The sequence below is a fragment of the Notechis scutatus genome, chromosome 3, assembly GCF_049901735.1.
Source record: "Notechis scutatus isolate UNSWTSFEM ecotype Mainland chromosome 3, rNotScu1.2, whole genome shotgun sequence".
In the NCBI taxonomy this organism is placed as follows: Eukaryota; Metazoa; Chordata; class Lepidosauria; order Squamata; family Elapidae; genus Notechis; species Notechis scutatus.
This window is the reverse complement of record NC_142011.1, coordinates 65,723,415-65,749,382: the sequence shown is the minus strand read 5'-3', so window position 1 is coordinate 65,749,382 and position 25,968 is coordinate 65,723,415. Positions and strand designations below refer to the sequence as shown.

Below are 25,968 nucleotides of genomic sequence, written 5' to 3'. Positions count from 1 at the left end.
CATGCAAATTCATTGGAGAAGTCAATGACGCTAGGAATGGTTAGTGGATCAACAAGAAGGGGCAAGCAAAGACCTCACTGTCTTGTTACCATGAAAGCTGGTACAAAGATGGACATCCAACATCTGAAAGAAGCTGTGCTTGACAAGGTAGCATGGAGATCACTTGTCTATAAAGTCATCAAGAGTTGGACCCAACTGAATGGTTAAAACTAATTATTATATACCTCAGATCATACATAACCCACACATTGGCTTTATTCTTTATGGGAGTATATTGTGTGGTTATATTCTTATGGAACTATTCAAGAGTTACACATTAAAATATACTTGTAGCTGATGGACGTTTCTTTTAATGCAATAACTGTGCATATTGGAAATGCACCTAAAAGTGCAACTGGGAATGATGTGATGATATCCTATACTTCCCAGCATGAATGCACAAACAAAACATAATTCTTGTAATGGATTTATGGAGACAGACATGTTTTTTTCCACATACAATATCTCTGGAAGTACTCTCTGTGGGAGCTGCATGTAGAATTAGTAGATTTACTGCTGGCTGTAGGGGTATCTATTAGACCTGGCTTTTCATGTATAGAATTTTGAATTTCATTTATTTAAAATATTTATAGCCTTCTTCACTATCCAGAGCATTTATAATATTTCGATCCCACCCACTATCCGGAGGATTTAAAATATTTATAGCCTACCCACCATGCAGAGAACTAAAGGTCTTCAAACTGCAGATAGACAATCACATTCTGTAATGTTTGCCTATACTAAGCACATTTTGCAAACAAAAGATTAGTGCATAATGCAAACGTCTGGGGTACAATCTTTCTCCCCTAACTTTTATTTTTCTGATTTTTGGAAAGTATTATTTTTTATGTGGGGAAGCAGATTAAAAGTTATTTAATTGGCATGTAATATAAAGTGGCAGAATTTATTCAATCATATTACCAGTTTATCACCTCATGTCATGTATAAATCCATGGTTTGGCTCCAGGAATATTTGCCTGAATATTTATAAATAAAACAACTATAAGCAAGCATGCATTCATCCAAAGGAAGCAACGCTTTGCATTGCTGTCTCTGGAATTAGAATTAGTAACACTAGTGGGGAGTGAGTAATAATATCTTCATTTGCAATTTATCATTTATAAATATTTCCTGAGTCTTCTTATGTGTTAGAAATGGGATATTATCATGGTGTGTTTCCAATGTAACTGGCATTCCTTCCTCTAACTTATCACAAGTTTTTATAACTAAGTAACTTAGTCTTTGCTGATGGATGACAGACACTGAATCCAAGTATCCAACTTTTTTTAAAAAAAATTAAGAACCATTTTCCTGGTTAATATGGAAGGTGACTTTTGTAGTGTCCCTGTTGATTCCTTCCCCATGGTTATCTTTGCTTAGAGAGACTACTTTTGACATAAACCTGGAAAGCACTTCAAAGCTGCATTGTTGAAACACAAATCCATCCCTTTTGTACTTTGGAACTAGGTAATGTAACAGTTGAGAGGTGAAGGGTACTGAAGCTCTTGTTTATTTCACCAGGAGTCAAGAGATGGGAAACATCTGCCACTTACACGCTATGTAAGTCTTGAAAACAAAGAAACCTCAACTGTAGTCCGGCTGAATAAGCACTGGCATAAAAGCTAACGACAGGCTGCTTATTTAAAAAGATCATAATGCAGAACAGTCATGTAGGGAGTCCAAGAGGACCTGCAAATGGAATGGAAGGGAGGAAGGAATAGAAGGGAGGACCCCGGATTGTATTTCATGATTTCTTGTTTGGGGTCAAATCTGATCTCACTTATGCCGATGTGCATTTTTCATGCAATGTCCCCCAGGAGAGGGGACCAGGCAACAGCTGCAACACCCATAGGATTCATCACAGTCTTTTGTCCTTAGTACTGTTGAAAGAAATATCCTTCTGGGTTCAGTTCCAAGTGGGGAAAGAGACACTGGAAACATGGAGGCTATTTGGAAAGATGGTTTAGTGGTGGACAGCAGGACCACCTGGCTTGGAGCTCCAAAGTGAAAAAGAAAGGATGATCACATACTTCAAGGTGAGAAGGTCAAGAAGGGAAGACCAAGATGCTGAGAGACTTTTATATAACTCTGTTGGGCCCCACCTTAGTGTTTCCTGTTCCTGAGTAAGAAATGTATCCCATTGGCTGTCAGGCTCCCAGGGGCAGCGGTCTTAGCTAACTTTGTAGGCTTTGTCTGGACCACATGGCTTCACCTGAGTGTTGGCTGATACAATCTTCATTTGCAATTTATACAAACTCTGGCCTAGGCCTTAATGGTCCTTTAGCAAAGGTGGGGGGGCTGAGTTTCTGCTTCTCTGAGTTTCTACTTTACTCTTTTTAGGGGAAATATTCTGCCTTTTTAATATTTCCCAGAATATTTCATTTTTCTAGGAGAGGGGTGGGTGCTAACTTCCTATAGTACTACACTGATGTTCAGAAGATGAGTTTAGATAAAATCAAATATTTTCAAATGAATATTTATGACTACAAATACATGCAAACATAAAATGTGATCGCTGTGTAGCCTTTAATTCGTATGAAGCGGTCAGTTTGAAAAATACCCAGCTGTTTATTATTTCCTTTACTACAAGGTCAAATTCAAAATGTGAAGTGAAAAACTGTTTTTTTAAAAAAATTATTTATTACTTTACTTCACTCTGGGCCTTACTTTCATAGTTTTGTGAAGTATGTTTCTGCTAAATATCAAGCTCACAAGCTTCTTAGAAGAACTAATAGATATAATAAAATAAAAGAATAAAAGAATAAAAGAAAGAGATTCTGAGTTCCTTACCCATCATCTCTATTTTTCTATTAGGGTCTAAATCAACTGTTTCTCAACTTGGGAAATTTTATGATGTGTGGACTTAATTTTTGGGCATTATTAATAATTCCCAGCATAGAGTTAAAAAGTTTACACATCTTAAAGTTGCTGATCTAAGTAACAGTGGCCTAAGTTATGGTCTATATGTGTTTGTATATGTGTGAGAGAGATTGAGAGACAGGGAGAAAGACAGAAATAGATAAGGCAATTGGTTGTTTGAAGGATCCAGTGATAAATAGTAGTCTGAAAAAGGAGCACCCTATAAATCTAATGCAGGAATGCCACTTCTTTTAGGAGAGCTTTTATTATATACTACTTCTTTGCAAGTAGACAGATTTATAACAAAGGCATATCCAAAGGAAATAAACTTTTAAACTATGGTAAACTAGGAAATTAAACCTCATGAAGCTATAGCTGGACTTCTCATTTATAAAAAAGGTGAGCATCTAATCATATTCTTTTTCAGAATTTTTGCAGAGAGAAAAAACATTCGAGAACTTTATCTGGAATCATCCTCAAAGCTTAACCTCTGATATGCTTGGATTTGAAGGAGCTAATTTTGCAGGTTTTGCCCATTTGTCAGATATTCTAAACAATTAATATACAGAGTACTTGGCCTTCAAAGGAGTGAACATTTGAAGGCCAAACGATGAAATTAAGGACCATTGCAAATAAGTCTTAGGGTTATACTATACTTTTAAATAAAATCATAACACGGGGCATTTTCTCTATCTGATAGATTGAGGATTATTGTAAACATGGTGCAATTTGCACATATCATTCATACTGACATTACTTACTAATTCCTAAATTTTTAAATTAATGGTATGATTTCAACAATCATAGAAAGGTTGTGGCAAGGAAGATTGTTAGATATCAGCATGGATATTTGATCAAAGAGGATGCTATTGTTGCCTGCTATGCAAAATAACAGGGGCACAATTGATCTTCACATTTCACCTGAAGTTTTTCCTATTTGAATTCGGCTTCTTTAGGGCAATTAGATCATCTGAATGGGTTCCGGTTCAAGTTATATTTTAATATGCCACCCACAATATTATTAAAATATCCTGTCTCTTAAGTCTGGGGTCATTTATGGTAAAGGAAAATACTTAGCCACATGCTTTACAATTGGTCTTGCCATCTAAACATTTATTGGAATTTTGTGATGCTGAGAAATTCAGAAGGAACAAAATAGACTGGAGAAAAATATTTCTTCCTGAATTGTATCCATTTACCTTTGTACTTAAAAATACTATTAGGAACAGTGCCCTTTATCCACTTTCCCTCTTGCAAGAATAGAATAGAATAGAATAGAATAGAATAGAATAGAATAGAATAGAATAGAATAGAATAGAACAGAACAGAATAGCAGAGTTGGAAGGGATCTTTGACGTCTTCTAGTCCAACCCCTGCTCAGCCAGGAAACCCTATACAATTTCAGACAATCTCTTTTTTAAAAAATCCCAGTGTTGGATAATTCACAACTACTGGAGGCAAGTTATTCCACTGGTTAATTGTTCTGTCAGGAAATTTCTTCTTCGTTCTAGGTTGCTTCTATCATTGGTTAGTTTCCATCCATTGCTTCTTGTCCTGCCCATCCATTATAACAATAGTTATAATGCTCTAAATAGACCCTCCCAGTGCTACTTTGTGTTCCATTTTTGATAGTTCTCATTTAGGAATGGCCCTGGTGAAGAACAAGGTGAAGAACAAGGAGCTTTAAGTAGGAGATAAGAGGTTAGAAAGCTCTGTTTTCCAGTTATAGAAGTCCATTTGCCAATTGTATGCGATGGGGATCCAGAAATTGTTAAGGGAACAAATCATATAAAGTGAAACTGTATTCTAGCTGTAACTACAATCCAGAGAGGGATGATGGGAAATATTCTGCTCATAGATATGAATTAATAGGTAGGAACAAAACAGAAATAGAGAAAAAGAGATTGAACTATTCAGAGATCCAAGAATGATTAAGAAAAATAATGGTTTGGTGAGTATATTCTTGGAAAAAAGTTTGTTTTGAATATGTAATTTAAGCATAAATCTATCTGTATGTTCCCATGGCAATAGAATAAATCTAAAAGTATGCTTGTTTTGATTCCTTAAGATGGAATATTGAAAGACTTAATGAAGGTGATAAAAGGATTTTTTCTGACTGTGTCAGAGTGGAGAATAAACATGGAAGAAAAGGACAGAATGAATGAAATGATAATGATAGTAGAAAGCAAATAGCACAGCCTGTATAAAAAGTATGAAAAGAATGATTAATTTCACTGGAGAATAGAAAGTATAATTGAAGAGAATAAAAAGCATTGTTATCCAAGTTGCCACATAAATACAGTATATGGAGTTATACTAATAAGAAAGTATAAACCATGGGTGAGGAAAATGAACATTAAAATATATTTGCTGCAAAGAAAAAAAGGAGGATAAAAGATATTGCATAATATGTAGACAGAGAAGAAGGCAGTTGTACAGAATTAGTTAAAAAGTATGGAAACTGCAGAACAATTGTAATATAATTAAACACATTTTGTAAAGGATTGAAGAAATCTAAACAAAAAGCCTCACAAAGTGAATGCAATTCAGAATAAAAAGAGTAGAATTGCTCCAAGATAAAACTAAAATAAAATAATGCTAGAAAAAAAGTATTTTAGAGATTTGGAGGGTCAATATGAGAATGACAGTGGTATGTCAAAGAGGGACATTGAAATGAATACTACAAAAATTAGTACACAAGGGGGAAATGATGAAAAATATCAGAAATCCTGTGAGAATGTTGAAAAACAAATTGAAGACTATAGGTGCAGAAAGTATAATGCGAAATTAAAATATGGAAGTGTTTGCTTAGAGCTGCACATACTGTTAAATATAGTGCCTGATGATTAAAAAGATGCTGTTCCAGTTGCTCTATTTAAAGGATAGATAGTGAAAGTAAAGACCAAAAACTACATGTTTGTTAAATGTGCCTAGCAGAATTCTAATTTAAAAAGTTAAAGGGGACCCCAAAGCTGGCTGGAGAATTCTGGGAATTGAAGCCCACAAGTCTTAAAGTTGCCAAGTTTGGAAACCTCTGGAAAATGAAAGCAAGCATAATTTGTCATGTGCAATGATGGTTTATGCCAGGCTGGGAGCTGTGAGAACAGATTTTTTTTTTTTTACTGAAAGATGGCTTTCAAATATGAGAAAATTTATTGTACCCTTTGTTAATTTAAGGAAAGCATAAAATAAATAATCTTGAACTAAGGAATTTTGTATGTGTAGTTGAAGCAGGTTGCAGAATTCAATAATAGTAGTATAGGATGGAAGCAAAGCATGCTTGAGAGTTAAGTGAAATGCTTAGTAAATAGCTGAACCTTCACTAAGTAGTAAGATAAGGGTGTATGAAATCCCTGTGGTTGTTTAATGTATTTATACACAAAGGTATGCAGAATTTGTCTGGAAAGATTAGAGGTGGTTTGGCTGGATTGTGAATAAAACTGTACTTTTGTGCACTGATAATATTGTGTCTTGGCTAAGAACTGGAATGATTTTAGCAAAAATTAAGTAGTGTAAGCTAAAAGAAGTACAGATCTGAAAATTAATGCATCAAAATATCTATATATTTTGATGCATTAATTTTCAGATCTGTAGCTGTGTTGAATAGATAAAATGGAGTGGAAATTTCAAATTATACAGTGGATATTTCAAATTATACATCAATTGCAAAAAAAAAAAATCGAACAAGTAGATGAATGTTATACTTAATAATGTTTACTAAAGATGAGAGATTGATGAAAAATTAAGAATACCAAATACTGGTATAAAAGTAGTGCACAGTATTGTGTTCTGTGGGGAGAAATAAATAATTGCCACATCATTGAGAAATGGGTTGTTATATGTAAATGACAGATGGGTAAGTTCCACAGTATGGGAATAAGTTACTTATGAAATGTTTGTGGTGAAAGAAGAAAGAATAGAATTAAGAAAGAATGGCGATGGGATGAATGTGAATTGAAAACAAACATGACTGATCACTTCAAAAGCAGTACATTATGTGGTTTCATCATGTAGAAAGAATAAATGAAGATCAAATTGCAACATGAATATGAGAGGGGTAAGGTCGAGAGGTGCAGGAAGATTGGAAAAAAATATGGTTGTGGTGTTGTTGATAGGAAACCCTTGAAAAGAAAGAGAAAAGAGCAATTTAAATAACAAAAGGCAGCACTGCATATACATTGGTATTTTAAACAAACTATTAGAATTTTAAAACAGAATAAAAACTAACAAGAACTAATTCGTTTAGAATAAAGAAAGAAAGAAAAAAGAGCGCAGAAATCAAAGGAAACAAAAAAGATTATGAAGAAGTGACTTCCCACTTTCTTTTACAGCAGTTATAAGTAAGAATATAAATTGCTCTATGATTATAGCATTGCTAACATTTTTCTATAATCTTTTTTAATCATCAAACTGGTATATGAATAGAGAATAATATTGGTGTCCATTATTTTTATTAGGCTTTTTATTTCATTTCATTCAATGATATTTTTTACTCTTTTTATATAATCTGGATATTGTTGTTTAGGTGGAAAAAGAATATTATATGTACTGATATATGGAGACAGGGTATCTTTAGGATGTAGTAAAAAAAATCAAAATGGCAATGAGATCAAAGTTCAACTTTTTCCTGTTCAACATATATATATATATATATATATATATTTGTGTGTGTGCAACAGGCAGAATTTTGATTGTGTCATCATGGCCACCATTGGTCTCCAAATTTAATGATTAAATAAAAATTAAATCTTGGCATTTTTGAACATACATTGTAGAAATGTCTACATGTATATTTGATGTTATGGACTGAATCCTAGGTAAATAACTACAGTATCTTTATTGCATTTGGGCAAGTTAAAATGAAAATGCTGGCAAATCCTTTCAGTATTCACTACATAACAAAAATAAAATAAAATGTAAAAGACTGGGAGATGTTTATGCTAAGATCTGCAGAACCTTATGTTTTATACTGCCAATATAATCAGAGTCTTGAATGATGAAAAAAAAAATCCAACCAATAAAATAAAACATAATCTCTCTAATACTGGTAATACAGAATAAAATATCCCACCCTTGCCATCCATATACTGTATAAAAAAAACATATTAAAAAGGGAACAGTGGAGAGTTTGAGCATATCTAGTCACCACTGAACTTTGAAAGCCTGCTTAGATAAAATTCTCAACTAAAATTTTATGTCTTAAAATATGAACAATATTTTATCATTTAGACAAGGTCTAGGGATCATAAAAAATAGTGGGCTACCTTTTAGCAGTAACCAGGTTGTGATTGCTAAAAATGGGAGGGACAACAAAGAAGCAATGACTGTAGTGAAAGTGCCGGGGGTATCTGTTAGGAATTATAGTCACCTAACAGTTGGGTTGGCTATTTCCCTATTGCCTTTTGCCTGATCCTCGTTCTGCTTGGATTGCTGTGAGTCTTGCAAACTGTTAGCAAACTCCGGTTACTGAACTTTGTTTATGATACTAAACTTCGTTTTTGGATTATCCCTGGGCTGATTGTATTGAATACTACCTGCTTTAACCATGTATGATTTGGACTGTTTGTTGGACTTTGTTTACCCATTTACAGGAAATAAAACCTTCATTTTACTATTCAGTGTATCTGTATGCTGGTTGTGTGTTATTCCTCACCACTCTCACTACATTTCCCTGAGTGCACTCATTCTCCTAACGGGGAATACCTCAACACTATCCATGGAGATGGGGTATAAACCAGAGAGTTTGCAATTATAATCTTGATTTTTTTTTTATAAGCTCTCTTCCAGTGGACATTCTTGAGAAAACCAATAATGGAAAATGGGCTATGATGCTACAGTGATGAAGTTAGGATTTTTAATTTTTCACCAGCTTTATTTGCGGGGGGCAAACATAGATTTGACTTAATCTTTGTTTTACATTATGCCTATTTGGGCCCTAAAGTTTATCCCCGTCCATTCTCAAAAAACAAAGGATATTGTGACACATTTCAGCAGTTGGGTCACAGGACTAACTGAAAATTAATAACTAATAACTGGTTATTCATCCAATTCCACTGAGGAAGAAGAAAAATTAATACAAGATTCCCACAAAAATATTTTTATGGTGGTATTGTTCCTATTTCAAAAGAAATGACTGTTAGTTTATAGCTTGATTTCATATTCTGGGAATCAAAATTTATCTCTAGAAAATTAGCTAAATTAATGAAGCAAAAGTAGTCCAAAAAAAAAAAAAGGTAGACTGGATCTATTTTGGCCCCAAATGCTTTGTTGTGTTAAATCTGGAACACTCCTTTTATATGAGCTTGGCGGGCGGGGGGAATCTGCTCAAAACAAACCTTTTTCTGTATTTTGAAGATGTATGTACTTTAAATGCAAGCTGCCACTCTGTTCAGATCTGTAAAAGTCAATTGACATTGCATGTCAAACACTTACGCATGTGGGTGCAAAAATCAACAGTGTTTTCAGCCCTGAATGATATATACGTATTTCCTCAAAATCAGTAAACTGTGTCATTCACAATAAGGTGTTTCAGGAAAGAGCATATCTGCACAATTCACACAGGGTATGATTTACAAGTGACACTGGAGGTTTAAATAGTTTTAATTCATGGCTTCAGAGTTTTAGGGAGAGAATAAACCTTGAGAGGACATTAATTTTTACACTGAAATTACCAATTACATCATACGTGGATGTTTGAATATACTTCCCTTGGGTGTTGGCTATCCATTTAGGACATATTTTAACTTTAGTACTCAAAATTAAATTTATGAAACAAAAATGACACTTTAGAAAAGATATTTTTAAGGCCATAAGTATTTTGAGGTAATATTTTGAGATAACTTTGATTTATGACCTATCACTTTGTTGTTGTATATGTGTACACTGAGAACTTATGCACCAGAGACACATTCCTTGTGTGTCCAATCACACTTGGCCAATAAAAAAATCTGTTCTGCATTCTATTCTATTCTATTCTATTCTATTCTATTCTATTCTATTCTATTCTATTCTATTCTATTCTATTCTATTCTATTCTATTCTATTCTATTCTATTCTACTCTACTCTACTCTACTCTACTCTACTCTACTCATCTGTGACATCATAACAGATAGCTTTGAAATAGTCTAAATCTGTGGTGGTGAACCTATGGCAGGCGTGCCGGAAGTGGCACACAGAGCCATGACTGCCGGCACATGAGCACTCGCCCAGAAAAGGTCTACTGCGCATGTGCGTGCGCTGCCCGCCTGACAGCTGATTGTCAGGTATCTGGTGTTCAGGGGTGTGGTGGCACTCAGGAAACAATCATGCTTGCGCAGAAACATGCAGCATGTGCAGGAGGGTTGTGCATGCATATGCAGTAGTGCACAGCACAGGTTGTGCACAGGAGGCATAGGGGGCACGCACATTGCCTTCTCGGTGATGGCACGTGAACACGAGCAGGCAAGCAATTATTGCCACGGAAGCCCAAAAAGGTTAGCCACCACTGGTCTAACTCATCTGGTTGTATGAAATTGAAATGCCTTATTAAACTTGTCTTTCCCATCCCCTGACCTTTTGGCTAATAACAAATGCAGTGTATTAAACTTGTATTGCAAATTCATAACTATATTTGTGTGTGCATAGGTTCAAGATAGCTTTATCAACCATGATGACTTTTGCTCCATCCTGTGCGTCAGTTGCAGATACTGGTTGACCCGATTCTTCCTTTTGCCTGAAAGACAAATGGTGAGAACACATCAGATATTATCTCCTGTGAATATTCTTAGCAGAAAAGAATAGAAAATGTTGAACTGGAAATGAACTATGATTTCTTCTTAGGTGTCACAACCCTTTCCTTGAAAACTCCCTTTCAAAGGAAAATAACTTGTTTTCAAGATATTCGGGAGTATGTTATTAACCAAACCAAACCAGTCTATTTTGTGTGATAGAAAAATAATAATTATATAACCATTATAATTAATTTAACTGAGAATTAATCTAAGCTAAATTAATTATGGTTAATATAAGAAGCATTGATATCAGTTATTTGAAATATTTCATCAAGGCTCTATTCACTAGTAAGGTTTAATTAAGTGGTTTCTTATCTTGTACTGAAATGATTTAGAAATGTAGAAAAAATCAGGACAGTTTGCTGTGTTTTCATAAACAGCTATTTATTTGAATGCATCACAACTCCACTAAGAGCCTTAATTTGATTCAAATTATCATTGGTCCAACAATTTTGAAACCCAAGTATAGTTTAAGCTGCTGATAAAACCTTCAAGAATGTTAAAGTAACAGGCTACCATTCTTTGCAGGTGCAAAGAAGAAGGACCAATTAATTAACAAGTCAAAACCAACTGTAACTGATTATTTTTATTAATTATTAATTATAATTATTAATATAGATGTTATTAATCAAGTTGAACAATATAACCTATTCAGTGATAATTCCTATTTTTGTTTCAGGGCAAACATAACATGAGCCCTTTTGAATGATTGTCAATAAGCTATAATCATTCAGGGCAGCTGTTTCAATTTAGTTCCATTCATGACCAGTGGGCTTTATCATGTCTTGAAATTTTGCACCCTAAATGGTTATTACTTTATGTATATATATATGTATATATCTCCCATGACAACCACCCCCTGCAGGACTCCACTCTGCCAGGCCTACCTAATCTGATGTACCTAATCGAGAGGTGGGCTTCAAAAATTTTAGCAAAATTTGTATAAGATGTTTTACAGGTGGCATTTTCCCCCGACAAGAATAGCAAGAATGTTCAAGAATAAATCCGAAAAATGTTGGAAATGTCATCAGACACCCGGCTCATATTACCATATGTGGTGGACTTGTGCAGATGCTAAAAAATACTGGACTAAAATCCACACGTGGTTGGAAAAAATGTCAAAAAAGCACATAGACTTGAAACCAGAGATATTTTTATTGGGAATTTTACCTGAAATATATAGTAAAGACTTGAAATACCTGATTGTAAATGTATTAACAGTGGCTAGGATTATATTTTCTAAATACTAGAAAAATGAGAAAATACCATCACAGGAGGAAATCATTAAGAAAATATTGGAATGTGCTGAAATGAGTAGATTGAAATTTGAAATTAGAGAACAAGAGGATAAACAATTTTATAAAATTTGGGATCTATTCTATCAATGGTTAGACAATAAAATACAGTAATGAAATATGTAGACTCTTAGAAAATAATAAATATATAAAGATGTACTTCTTTCTTATTATATCTACAAAATGATTTTAGGATAGATTTGGGATGATAATATGAACTGTTATAAAACAAACTAAGTAAATTATGATTATCATGTAAAACATGAATGATTAAAAGTATAGTCAAATGATTGATTAATAATGATACTAAGGTATTTAATTTTTGATTGAAAATATGAGATTATATGCAATGTAATTGTAATTGAAGACTACGAAATGGAAGCACAAAACAATTTGTAAACCAACCGGCATGCTGTATGTACACATATGGAAGATGGCTTGATGTTTTTATGTTTTTATGTTTTGTTTGTTTATGTTTGTTTTTAAAAATCAATAAAAATTTATTTTAAAAAAAATAGCAAAAGGTTCTCTGTCTGGTCGCTAGGTGGGTGTGGCCATGGTGGTTGTAGCCTAGTTGGCCCCCTGCACCACAGCCCGGGGGACATTTTTGCCCTCCCCAAGCTCCGGGGGCTTTCCTCTAGCCTCTGGGAAGGTGAAAATGGCCTACTTGGGCTCTGGAGGTGCTCTGGAAGCCAGAAATGGGCCCATTTCAGACCTTCCCAAATTTCTGGGAGGCCTATTTTTCATCCTCCCTGAACCTCCATATGCACCCTGCACTTACCTGCATCCAAAATGGACCACGTGGGGATTCCTGGGAGGGGAGGGGCAGGGTGTGCCAGGAGTGAGATTTGGGGGTGCTTGAACTGCACAGAATCTTAGCTAGGGGCTCTCCCAAACCCCCACCAACTCCCAGCAGCCCACCCCTGACCTAATCCATATGCTGGAAAAAAACCAACAAATAGACAATTCCTTATTTGCTGTTTGTGTTGCCCTTGAACAAAGGAAAGTAGCAATTGTTGGGTTGAGAAGAGATTAGTATAGTAAAGAGAACTTCTGAGCACTGATGTAGGGACATATTTAGTAATAGTAAGACTATTAAGCACATTTCAATTTCTGTTACTACTTAAAAAGTGAATATTATTATAATTTAAACATCACCAGCTAGCCAGATTTATAATTGATATAATCTCCATTATAATAATTATATAATTTAAATAAAGGCAGAATCTGAAAAGATTCATGGGGGGTTCAGACTAATTCAGTTCCACTGAATTCTGAATAAGACATGCTGATGTAACACAGTATTACTATTCCTGTTATTGTAATAATAATTGGGCAGACAAAAGCTAAATAGTTCTGAACTATTCTAGGCTCCCGTGCTCTGAAACAGAATCTATCATTTTTAAACAGTCACAAGAAAAATTTTAGTCATAACATTTTGTATGCTTCTCAAGATGATCAGGAGCATTAGTATGTTCTGGGTATATTATACAATTAAAATGTAATATATAAGTGCTCTTCCAATACAAACCTACATGTTGTGCAGTGTACAATCTGGTTGATGTAGTAATACCAACTTCCTCCCTCACCCAAGTCACACAATCTCATTTTGTCTTAAAAGCAAAAAAACACCACAACAATATGATATGCAGGTTGAAAGGCAAACACTCTGTACTTATTGTACGTATTATCTGAAAATGTATTTGCGTGCATATGTAACAAAATGCTTATAAATTTTATGAAATGAGAAATGCCACTGTTATTTCTTTTTTGATTAGGCAGGGATAGGTTTGCCTTGTAAATTGAATTCCAACAAATTGGGAAATGCACAAGCTGTAACTAAAAGCTATTTAGTTTATGAAGTGTGAAAAATAAATAAATAAATAAATAAATAAATAAATAAAAGACTCAAACTTCTCCCTCCCTGCTTTTAATCTCCTTGCAAAACAAGCTTTTTCAGTTCCCAAAAAGAAATTCATAGACCATTGAGACAAGCTGTTTAGAAATATTTTCATGTAATCATAGCTTAACTTTACGATGGACAGATAAATTTCAGCGCAAGTTCTTTCCTGATCAATGGCACTTTTAAAATGTCAGATTGGGAGTTATAGGAGTTGTAATCCAATGCATATGTAAAGCTGAAATAATGATTATAGGAATATTTATTTATTTATTTCTGTGGTATCCCAAGCAATTGTCATTGCATAAATGAATTTTTAAAACTTCATATTTTGCAGCTATCACAAGAATTATCACATTTCTGCACTGTGAATAGTGCATACTAACAATGAGTTCAGTTAGACTACAGTAGTAGACTGTTTAATACTGTCACCAGGAGAATTCTAAACCAATTATCGTAATCTAAGTAACCTTGTCTTGTGCTTAAACCTCAGTATGAAAATTGAGTAGCTTTTGCTTGGACACAAAAAGGTGAAAAGGTGAAAAAGAGAATGAATGGCTTTCATTTAGCTGAATCAAACTACAAAAGTCAACTATGATTTTCAATGAAATCAGACATATCGATTCATAATTAGACACACCATGATCTGTGGTTTATTCAATAATATTGAAATATAATATGTAATTTTCCAAATATTTTACCTCATACTGATATGATGCTATGAGCATCTTAATTGTTTACTATATTGGAGTTTAAGTATATGTTCAAATAATGAAAATTCATAGTTCATCTAACCCAGACAAAATACTTGGGCTGTTTTATCATTACAAAATTGTGTTGAAGAAATAACAAAGACATTACAATTAAAAGTGTCTTTGCTCAGACAGTTTATAAATATGTTGCAGACAGTCATTTCATACTATTATGCAAGCCTAGAGATTGTATTTTATTATTATGACTTGCCCCAAGTTGTTTTTAAGATTGGCAGCCATAAACATAATTTTGAATGAATTAATTAAAAAATGTACACCTAAAATAGCATCTCCATTCATGCAAACTTTCAATATTCTCATGTTCTATCTACTTCTGTAACTGAGGAATATCGGGATATTTGCTAATTATATTAACCAACAAATGCTGCCTTGCAGCCAACTATTGAAGCCCAATAAAAAAAAATGTTTTTTAAAAAATTTGACTGCAAATTTTTATCCTATGGGATAAATAAGGTGGACTTGCCCAGGTATGGTTTGAAGATTCCCCTTATCTGCTGTTATTTTAAAAAGATTTATATTTCCTTGCAGATGGGAACAAGTTATAAAAAAATAAACCTTCACAGGCACACTTTTTCTCCCCAAATCAGATTGCCTGTAAGGAGATATGGATTAATTGTCCCTCAACCATTGCAAACAGTCAACCCCGAAGCAATGGAGTCCACCAGTGGTCATTCAGAAAGGAAGTTGTTGCAACTAGTTAGAGCACCATAAGCTGACTGTATTTTTTTTTTTAAAGTCATTCAGTTCTGTTGTGTTTTGCTTTGCTTTTCCATACCAGGATATTGTAACCTGCTGAAACATAATAAAACATCAAAATGTTATTGACGGTAGTACAAAAATGATAAGCCAGTCTTCCAATCTGCTGCCCTTAAATAAAAAATAAAGGTGGACAGGGAAATAGGAATGAATGAGTTCACTGTTGTCACACAGAAGTGTTTTCAAAAGGAACTTTCATAGTTAATCTTTGAATGGGCTGGAATGCTGGAAAGAACTAAGATCAATGGAGGGATTTAACTTGGTGGCTGGTAGAAATGAATTGGCAAAGATTTAGAGAGCCATGAGAGAATGGGAAGGGGAAAATATGGGGAAATGTTAATTCACCCTGTGCCCTCCCGGAAAGGAAAGTGTTTTAGAGTATTTGGATATTTTCACTAAAGGAAATGCAAGCAACAGAGAAGCTTTAATCGTTTAGGTGCTATGTGAATGGCATGCAAAGCTAGGGTTAAATAAGCACTCGATTTATTTATATATTTACTGCTGTAACCTACTTTTTGGGAAGGGCTACTCTGTTGCTCTAAAACCTAATAGCAAGTTTATCACATCTGAAAAATTATTTCACGAATCAAACTTTAGATAGAGAATGAAATATTGTATTCAGGAATAACCAACAGAGGTTATGGAAGTACCAGAGCAAGAATGAGCCTACACAGGAATAGCACTTAGTACTTAGGCTAATATACTTTTTCACAGTGTTTAACAGCCTGCTCTAAGTGGTTTACAAAGTCAGCATATTGCCCCCAACAATCGGGTCTTCATTTTACTGACCTCAGAAGGATGAGAATTTTTCACACTTACAACCTTTGTAGCAGCTCCATGATCAAAATTCAGAAGTTTGGCAACAGGCTCATACTTATGACCGTTGCTGTGTCCCAAGGTCATGTGATCACCTTTGGCAAACTTTTGACAAGCAAAATCAATGGGGGAGCTAGATGCACTTAACACAATTGTGATACTAACTTAATCAACTGCAGTGATTCACTTAACAACTGTGGCAAGAAAGAGTGTAAAATAGGGCAAAACTCACTTAACAAATGTCTCAATTAACAACAGAAATGTTGAACTCATTCGTGGTCATAAGTCAAGGACTGCCAGTAGTTGTCAGCCCTTCAAGGTAGACCAAATTTGAACAGCCAAGACATGATTATTATATATACCTTTATTGTAGAATTAGAATAACAGACCATGCAGCTCTGAATATGTCTCCTCCCTTCTTCTCCTTCTCTTTCTCATTCTTCGTGAATTTCCACAGATGCAAGGTCAGGTTTTCAGATCATTGAACACCACTTTGCGCGGTCAGCTGAGTCTCCGGGGGGCAGGCACATGGTTTTCTTTGTTGATGGTGTCTTGCCATCTCTGTTTTGGACACTTGTGAGGTCATCGGCCATTGACTTCTAATTGGTAGGCTGGTTGAAGATGTTGGTCTCTCGACATTTCCATACCAGTGGAACTGGCCTTCTCTCATCTTCTCTGTAATTGGTGCTGTGATGATCCAGGGTGGGATAAAAAAGCAACAAAGTCACAAAAACAGGTGAAGTCCTTTTAATTCCTTCAACTTGGCTTCAAAGGTCCAAATATCATTGACTAGAGAAAAATCTCTCCCATAAACAGTTGTGAAAAGGAAGAACTTCCGTTCAAATTCAAAATACATATAAATTATAAATAGAAAAAAACAACACAAACCACACTGATCAATTAAGGAGACCAGGCAGGATAAGGGCTTGAAGATGTCCACAGATATCGAAATACACACACTGGGAAGGACGCCAGAACTCAGATAAGAACGAACTGACAAGAAATATTTTCATGCTTTGCTTCCAGCACTGGCCCATGCGCAGTTTGTCCTTTTAAATAGTCCTCACAGCTGCAGCCCATGAAGGGGATCAAGGCCCTTTTCTCCCCCCCCTGTAGACCACGCCATTCACGTTTCTCCCTTATCTACTCCTCCCTGCGTGCCCTAGGATGAAGAGGGGATGGGCCTGGGTCTTCCTCTGAATGCCCAGCTGGCCTGTGCCTTTCCCCAGTTTCCTCCAGAACCTCCGGAGCCACACTCCCACTCCCTGTCAGCTGTTCCTCCTCTCCTTCAGAGTCAGATTCTACCGGGCATGACAGGTGCCACACAAAAATGCTGTCAAATGGTGTCATTTGTGATACGGTGAAGAAGGGAAATGCCTGATACCCAACATCCAATATGTCTCCTTCCTTCCCTGTGTATATCCTAAAAAAGACTTTACTAGAGAATCAAATCCTCTCAGAGAGAAGTCACTAGAAAATGCCTGTGTGGGAAGGCATTTTTGAAAGTGTCTGCATGCTCACACATGCACCAGGGAAGATACTGCTAACAAAAGTCTACAATCCCCTAATGCTGAGCAGCAAGAGAATTGTACCATTTTTTAAAAATAGGATTTAAACTTACTTTTAGTTCAGAGTAAAAGCACTATACCAGAGGGAACTATACCAGCGAATTGTATTTCAGTGTTTTATTTGTGTAAAGCAGTTTGGATAATAATCACATAATAAAACTGTTTCCTGTTCTCAGCCAAAGGTGGCTTATTTTATTTATTTTGCCCTTTCTAGGGAGAGGTTGGGAAAGAATTTCCTTTCAGCCCCAAACAGGGTGGAGGCATTGCTTTGAGACCAAGTTTGTTAAATTAAAAAACAAAACAAAACACCTTGTATATGAGATTGACAGACTCGGTTTCAAATACAGCCTAAGTGTTATAGAGAGACTATTTCTACACTTAGATTTTTTTTCTTTATAGGAAGACAAATTATCATACATATAATGTAAATGGATGCATGTCTTAAACTAATCATTCTATAGATAGGGTTAAATTAACCACAGAAGATATTAAAAAGTATGAATAAAATCATGACAGAGTTTATTAGTTGGGAATTGGAATATCATATGCATTTAATTTATTTCAATGTTAAATGAGAGACAAAGAAAGTAAACTGTGGTTCATGTTTCTTTCAGAATAATACAATCATTTAAGTAAAACTCAGATGGTTCAGTGGCTGATCTTATCAATACTGCCCACTGGATACAAAAATATCCAAAGAAACTTAAGGGAATATAAACAATCAAGGGGGAAATTAATCCAATAAATCTTTTTTTCCATCCTTAACCTTCAATTTCTCAATAAAGTTTATTAAAGATTGTGTTTCAAAGCTGTATATTTTCAGGTGTGGATTTCTATGTTCCTTCAACATTAATCTCCTTAAAATAATGAGAATGTTCAAAGATTTCAAACTCAAAATGATCAATTTTCAGAAAGTAATTCTTCTGGAAAAAATAGACCACATCCTTACTTAAATATGATATGGGAGTAAATTAAAACGTAGCTTAAGAAATGCACTTCTCATTCCTTAACTGACTCACAGGGATTTATAGGAAACTGACTTTCACTGGGATGAATGAGAAACAATATTTTTACCACTCCATTTAAAACCAGGCACATGGGCAGGGCAACTATGAACAATATATAAAACAAACTCTGGATAAACTTGGCTTTAGTGTTCAATTTTCAATTTAACTTCTCAATTTAACTTTATAGGTACAAAACTGATAATTATAGATATAACCAAAGTCTTTGTCCTCAAACTGATCTATTTCTTGTCCATAGAATAGGAAGCATTGGATATTATTATAAGGTTAAGCATAATTATCTTCATACATTACACCAACTGGATTCTAGATAATTGGAGAGATGACTTGTACACAGTATGTTTTATTATAGCTGTTTTGTTAGCCAGCTAGACTCTGTTTGTTGTTGCGGCAGAATATAAATTTACTTAATAAATAAATAATGTCTTGACACCGTGAAGATAAAATAAGTCTGTGTGCAAAGAACCAAGGGCAGGCTTCATCATTAATGTGACTTGATTTTAATTAAGCTAAGTTAGGGAAAATATTCAAAACATGCCTTCCAGAATTCTTTCCTATCCCTTCATAACAGCTTCTTTCTGAGTCAGATGACTGAGAAGAGGGAAGAGGGGAGAGAGTAATATTTATAAAAACAATAATTTAATGTAATAGTAAGAAAGTCCTGGTATATTTGGCCAGTGAAATCTTTAGGCATACCCAAGAACATCTCTGAAGCATGTTTTTGCAGCTTGTATAATAGGTAGAATAACTAGGAACAAACCATTCCAGAGGCAAGTGGGTAACACTGAGAAGGCTTGAGCATGGGGTCTCTGTAGATGGCATTCCCTTGCATCTGAGATGCTCAGCAAACTTTCTTTAGTAAGACAGGCAGATTTAACTCAGAGAAAGAGGTCTTGGAGATATCTGGGTCCCAAAACATGTAGGGTTTTAAAATTGAAAGCAGCACTTTAAACTGTAGTCCAAAGCTGACTCAAATTTGACATCAGTGTTTCCCAGAGAATGGATTAAGTTCATTCAAAGTTTTTATCAATGTCTTGAAATTTGCTTGAATATGTTATCGGAGTTGGTTGAAAAGTAAAGTGTTGCAGCCATTTGGAGGGTTGTATGAGAAACAGGGAATGCATTTTCTTTTGATCCCAGAACAAAGCAACCGTATTTCCAAACTAACTTCTTCCAACACAACAAAATTTAAAACAACATACTTTGTTTTCCGGAAGAACAAAAGTAGAGATGTTGAGAACAAGCAAGGTAGTGCTAACTCCTATCAGACACCCAACTTGCATAAAAAACTGTAAATGGGTTGATTTTGAAATTATTTTTAAAAAAACAATAAAGCACCCCTTAGGATAAAACCAAATCAGTAACTGATTGATTGACAGGATTCCCACTTTTTCAATTTTTAAATATGTTCAAGAAATCTCCTGAAGCACTTAGCCAATGACAGAAAACAAATAGCCAATCTCTTAATGATGTTTTTTTCTGTAAGTCCCAATTATAGTAATAATACCAGCTCAGGCCTATCATACCTCAACTGTCTTTCTTGGAAAGAAAAGATCAGCTTGTGAAACGATACTTTTGCTGCTGTGGCTTTTTTTTTTAACTGCTTCCAAACACTTAAAATTAACACATTGGAGTCATAGCCAAAGGTACTATCTATCTATAACTTTTGCGTTACTGGCAAAAGGATTAACAATTTTTAGAATGTCCCAGGGTCAACTGGCAAGCGAAATGCATTCTGAAAAATTCATAAATCACCAAGAACAAAGAAGAAACACATTCACGCACCCAAAGTCAACCAGAGCTCAAGCCAGTAAAGTTAGACAAATAAATAGAAACTCATCAGCATAGGATAGTCCCAAAGCATCATGGAGTCCTCAGCATAACTCTAGTAGATGCATTCTAGAAACTCTACAGCAATGGGTACCCTAACTGTGCATAAGAGATCATCCCAAACTTCTGAACTTTAAAATGAATTAAGGTAACAATGTTGTACCAGTAGTCTTGCTATTTGTAATCTCAGTATAGCATTAGAAACACTGGATGAAGCATAACAATAGGTATAAACATCTGAAAAACTTTCAATATGTGCATCCTGCTGTCTTGAACAAATGAAGCTAGGCAACTATAGTCCCTTTACAACCTGTGGGCTTCAACTCCCAGAATTCCAGAGCCACTACAGGTCATAATGGGGCCACCCCTGTCGCATAATCCATTGCATCATGACCAATGGACACAAATTACATAACTCTGGCATCTGTATGATGACTTCATGATGTGTGTGATGATCATATGACTTCTACTAGAGTAACTAATAATGGAGACGCATAAGTGCAAATGCCTTAAAATATTTTTAGTTTTTTTTTTAAGGTTCAGAAATATCTTATCAAGCAGATAATGGCTTGAAATTGCAAGGGTGCTTCTCCTGTCTGAGCTGGGACAGAGGTTGATCTGTGCTATGCAACCCCTCCATTTTCCCATAGCCAAGTAAAGGGGGAGGGGAGGACAGACAGATGCATATTTAGACCTGGGGTCAAAATTTAAAAGGGCCAATTGTTTTTTAATTTAAAAAACATCCAAATTATATCATCTTTTCTTTTCATCTGCTGATATAGTTACATTTTATTAAAGCCAGAGGCTTCCAAAATTAGAAATGTCCCAAGCTTTTCTATTACTCTGAGAGGGCCTGAGCACCTGATATATGAAAATAAATTATATTCGGTGGGTGCAGCTAGAAGGTAAACTATCCTTGATCACAGAACATGTGTTCCTAAAGAAGAAAAATATATGTATATCCTGTTGTTTTGCTCCCTGGAAGTAGATTCCATCCCAGACCAAACCTGAAATTGAGATGGAACTTTCCTCGACATTAGACAAGTTTTGCCTGTTTCGTTTCTTTAAAAAAAAAAAAAAGACAGGCACACATAAAAGACTTTCTAAAATCCCTCACAAGATACTCGAAGCAGGCTGTCATCCCAAAGAGGTTTGTTTATTGACATGAATCCACACCCCACCACTCCTCCAGGCAGCTGGTTAAATCAAACTGTCCAGGCCTTGTGAACTGCCATGAAACATCAGGAACACGTGTGAGGCCTAATGCTATACTTAGAAATTTGACTTTCCCCAGTGATGGATGGCTGAAATGAAGAATGAGAAGTTTGTCCTTTGAAGAATTCATTTATCTTGATACTTGAGAATAAGACCTCAATGGCAGCCCTGGAAGATAGACACAGAAAATTCTTTCTGGAATTTTAAAGCAACAATGACATTGACAGCAAAGCATTCCTGCATGTTAGAAACACTCTTTATAGCACATACTAATTTTGTGAAAGTATTTAAACATTTCTTCACGAAAACATTATTATTATTATTATTACAAATTAAATCAAACTCAGAACTGAATTTCCCAGAGAACCTCAACCACAGGCACATTGCTGTCCAATAGTTTTATTTTTCCTTATTAGATTCTTGAATATTTGGCTTATTCAACCTTTTGAGAGGGAAAGATATAGACATGCATGCATAAATATATGTTTTCAGATGCACTTTTTAAAATTTCATTCGTAAACATTGTGTGTCTTGTCCTATTTGTGTATACACGTATGCTAACTTCATTATTTAGCTCTTCAGTATGATGTTGTAATCTGTAATACAAAGATATATATATATATTGTGATAATTCTTTTAGCTTTAAGATGCTATGTGATTTAGATGTTGCAATAACTATTGCTTCTAATATTATTAATGTTTGCTGAGCACTAAAATCAAAAACAATGTCTTTATTAAAATATTCAGGCAGGTGTTAGGCCCACCCAGAATATAACAATCATCTTTATTGATGAGCAGTATTAAACCAACCCAGGTAAACTGTCATAGCAGGGTTTTTTTTTAGCATATCCTAAATGTGTGTATGCTTTTGCTTTTCTTTCTGAGACTGGACTATCAGTTTAAGAGCCAATGAGAGTTCTCTGAACTGCAAGATGGGTGGCAATGAAGAGGTAGAAGTGTAAAACACAGCATGTCAGCTTGGCCTGGGGGCTTAGGCCCATTAGTTTGTCTTTTCCTCAGTGGTCATCTAATAAAAATGCTACCATCTAACAAAACCCCAAAGCTTGCTTCCTTCTCTCTCTCTCTCTCTCTCTCTCTCTCTCTCTCTCTCCCCTCCCTCCCCCTCCTCCCTCCCCCTCTCCCTCTCCCTTTCCCTTTCCCTCCCTCAACTATTTCAGAAGGTGAAGTGGGTCAATGGAGATCATTTCACTAATTTTGCAAGACCAGTTCTATTGGCTTCCTTCTTTCCTAAATCTATGTCTCCTCAAAATGATTAACATGAAAACCAAGATAGAGTTTTAAGAATGGATGCCTTCAGGGGTGGGATTCAATTTTTTTAACAACCGGTTCTGTGAGTGTGGCTAGGTGGGCATGGCTAGGTGGGCATGGCCATGCTAGATGGGCATGGCTTTTTTTTTTGCAGCACCCCCTCCTGCACTCCATTTTTGGGCCTCCTGGGCCTAAGGAAAGCCTCCTGTGGGGATTTTTGCTCCTAGAAGGCTTTCCTGAGGCCCAGAAAGGCAAAAAAGGAGCTTGGGGGGAGACCACACAGCACCCCCCCCCCGTGCTCCATTTTTGGGCCTTCTGGGCCTCAGGAAAGTCTCCTGGGGGGCGTTTTTGTTCCCAGAAAGCTTTTCCAAGGCACAGGAAGGCAAAACATGAAGCGTGGGGGGGGGTGCAACACTACCCCCTGCATGCCCCTTTTTGCCTCCTGGGCCTCAGGGAAGCCTCCTGGGTGAAGCAGTAAGACAGCGAGGGGGATCCTGGCACAGCTGATCATCAGAACAGCTGATTGTCGGGAGAAAAAAAAAGAAATACCTTAAGGAGTGACTGGGCGGGGGAGAATGTAGTCAGCAATGCTGGGCATGTGCGCAATGTTGCGCCTGCGTGATAAGGATTGAATGGGTATGGAGGGGAGGGGCCAACCGGGGGCATGATTTGCCGGTTCTCCGAACTGCACAGAATTGTAACAACTGGTTCTATAGAACCGGTCCGAACTGGTAGAATACTATCCCTGTGTGCCTTATGTTCGTTGGTTGGTTGCTTGCTTGTTTTTCTCTTCTTTCTTTCCTGCTTTATCTCTTCTCCCTGTAATCTTGTGGGAGTTATTTTTATTATATCTTGTCAACTAATTTTGCCTGAACTTCAGGGATAATAAATGCTGTAATCAATCTGGTTATCTTTAGGATGACAATTCAGAGATTCCTCACTAAGAATAAGTATCCAATTGTGAAACATTATTTTAATGTAAACAATACCATTAAATGCGGATTTTTGAAGGTGACTAATGGATTATATAACATTGTACCACCTCCCCCACATGCATTTTATCTCTACCTTGCTCAATTTTATTTTAACTGAATTTTAATTTAAGATCTCCATTTATTTATTTAATTATTTAATTTATATTGCCGCCTATTCACCCATGGCGAATTTTATTGTTTTAATGTTTTACATTCTATTTTAATTGAATGCTTGTAAGCCATCTAAGGTTGCCTATGACGAAATGGGTGTAATGTAAGTGTAATAAATAAATAAATAACAATCATATTGCAGTTGTTAATTTACAACTTATAATAAATACATATATTTATTATAAAATTTCTAAAGGGTTCTGCTTGGTAGAAGCATAATACTCACATCGGGGGTAATCACTTCAGAGCTTTTCTGGCAGGAAATGTTAAATCATAACCTATTATCTGCAGATTTTAAAAAGTATATAGTTTGATCATACAGTATCTAATGATTGGTCTGAAAACCTAAAATTAAAATGCTGAATTCTAATCAGACCTGAACCAGGGAACCAGTCTCATTGAGAACAAATTGTAGCAACAATAACAAGTTATAATAATCATGTTAAAGATCCACAGATATCCATGAAATTTCCCCCCCCCCCCCCCCCCCCCCCCCCCCCCCCCCCCCCCTTTTTTTCCCCCCCCCCCCCCCCCCCCCCCCCCCCCCCCCCCCCCCCCCCCCCCCCCCCCCCCCCCCCCCCCCCCCCCCCCCCCCCCCCCCCCCCCCCCCCCCCCCCCCCCCCCCCCCCCCCCCCCCCCCCCCCCCCCCCCCCCCCCCCCCCCCCCCCCCCCCCCCCCCCCCCCCCCCCCCCCCCCCCCCCCCCCCCCCCCCCCCCCCCCCCCCCCCCCCCCCCCCCCCCCCCCCCCCCCCCCCCCCCCCCCCCCCCCCCCCCCCCCCCCCCCCCCCCCCCCCCCCCCCCCCCCCCCCCCCCCCCCCCCCCCCCCCCCCCCCCCCCCCCCCCCCCCCCCCCCCCTTTTTTTTTTACAAATTTTTTTTATTTTTAACAAACCCACCTCCCCTCCCCCATAACAACCCCAACCACCCCAAAACCACCCCCCCCCCCCCCCCCCCCCCCCCCCCCCCCCCCCCCCCCCCCCCCCCCCCCCCCCCCCCCCCCCCCCCCCCCCCCCCCCCCCCCCCCCCCCCCCCCCCCCCCCCCCCCCCCCCCCCCCCCCCCCCCCCCCCCCCCCCCCCCCCCCCCCCCCCCCCCCCCCCCCCCCCCCCCCCCCCCCCCCCCCCCCCCCCCCCCCCCCCCCCCCCCCCCCCCCCCCCCCCCCCCCCCCCCCCCCCCCCCCCCCCCCCCCCCCCCCCCCCCCCCCCCCCCCCCCCCCCCCCCCCCCCCCCCCCCCCCCCCCCCCCCCCCCCCCCCCCCCCCCCCCCCCCCCCCCCCCCCCCCCCCCCCCCCCCCCCCCCCCCCCCCCCCCCCCCCCCCCCCCCCCCCCCCCCCCCCCCCCCCCCCCCCCCCCCCCCCCCCCCCCCCCCCCCCCCCCCCCCCCCCCCCCCCCCCCCCCCCCCCCCCCCCCCCCCCCCCCCCCCCCCCCCCCCCTTATGTGTTCATGTAAACCATAATTTCTTAATGTACAGTAACCTGTAAATGTACTTTACAGGATGTTTGTATATACAGTATAAGATTGATATTTACTAATCTGATGTTTACTATAATATTTAGCATAGGAATATCAGCAAACATTGCTCAAATTTGTTGGAAGAGTAGCTATCTTTAACAGAGGTGGTATTCAGTAAGTTCTGACCAGTTCTGGAGAACCGGTAGTAGAAATTTTGAGTAGTTCAGAGAACTGGCAAATACCACTTCTGACTGGAGATTTT

General features: G+C 37.6%; 1 long non-coding RNA gene across 1 annotated transcript in view; it reads right to left on the bottom strand.

Moving 5' to 3' along the window:
- Window positions 1-21,768: 21,768 nt before the first annotated feature.
- The window catches only part of LOC148131219 (uncharacterized), a 31,647-nt gene continuing 27,447 nt past the window's right edge, over window positions 21,769-25,968 (bottom strand). Inside the window, exon 2 of the long non-coding RNA XR_015748331.1 lies at window positions 21,769-22,014. This is a non-coding gene — a long non-coding RNA (uncharacterized LOC148131219). The remainder of the gene's footprint in view (window positions 22,015-25,968) is intronic.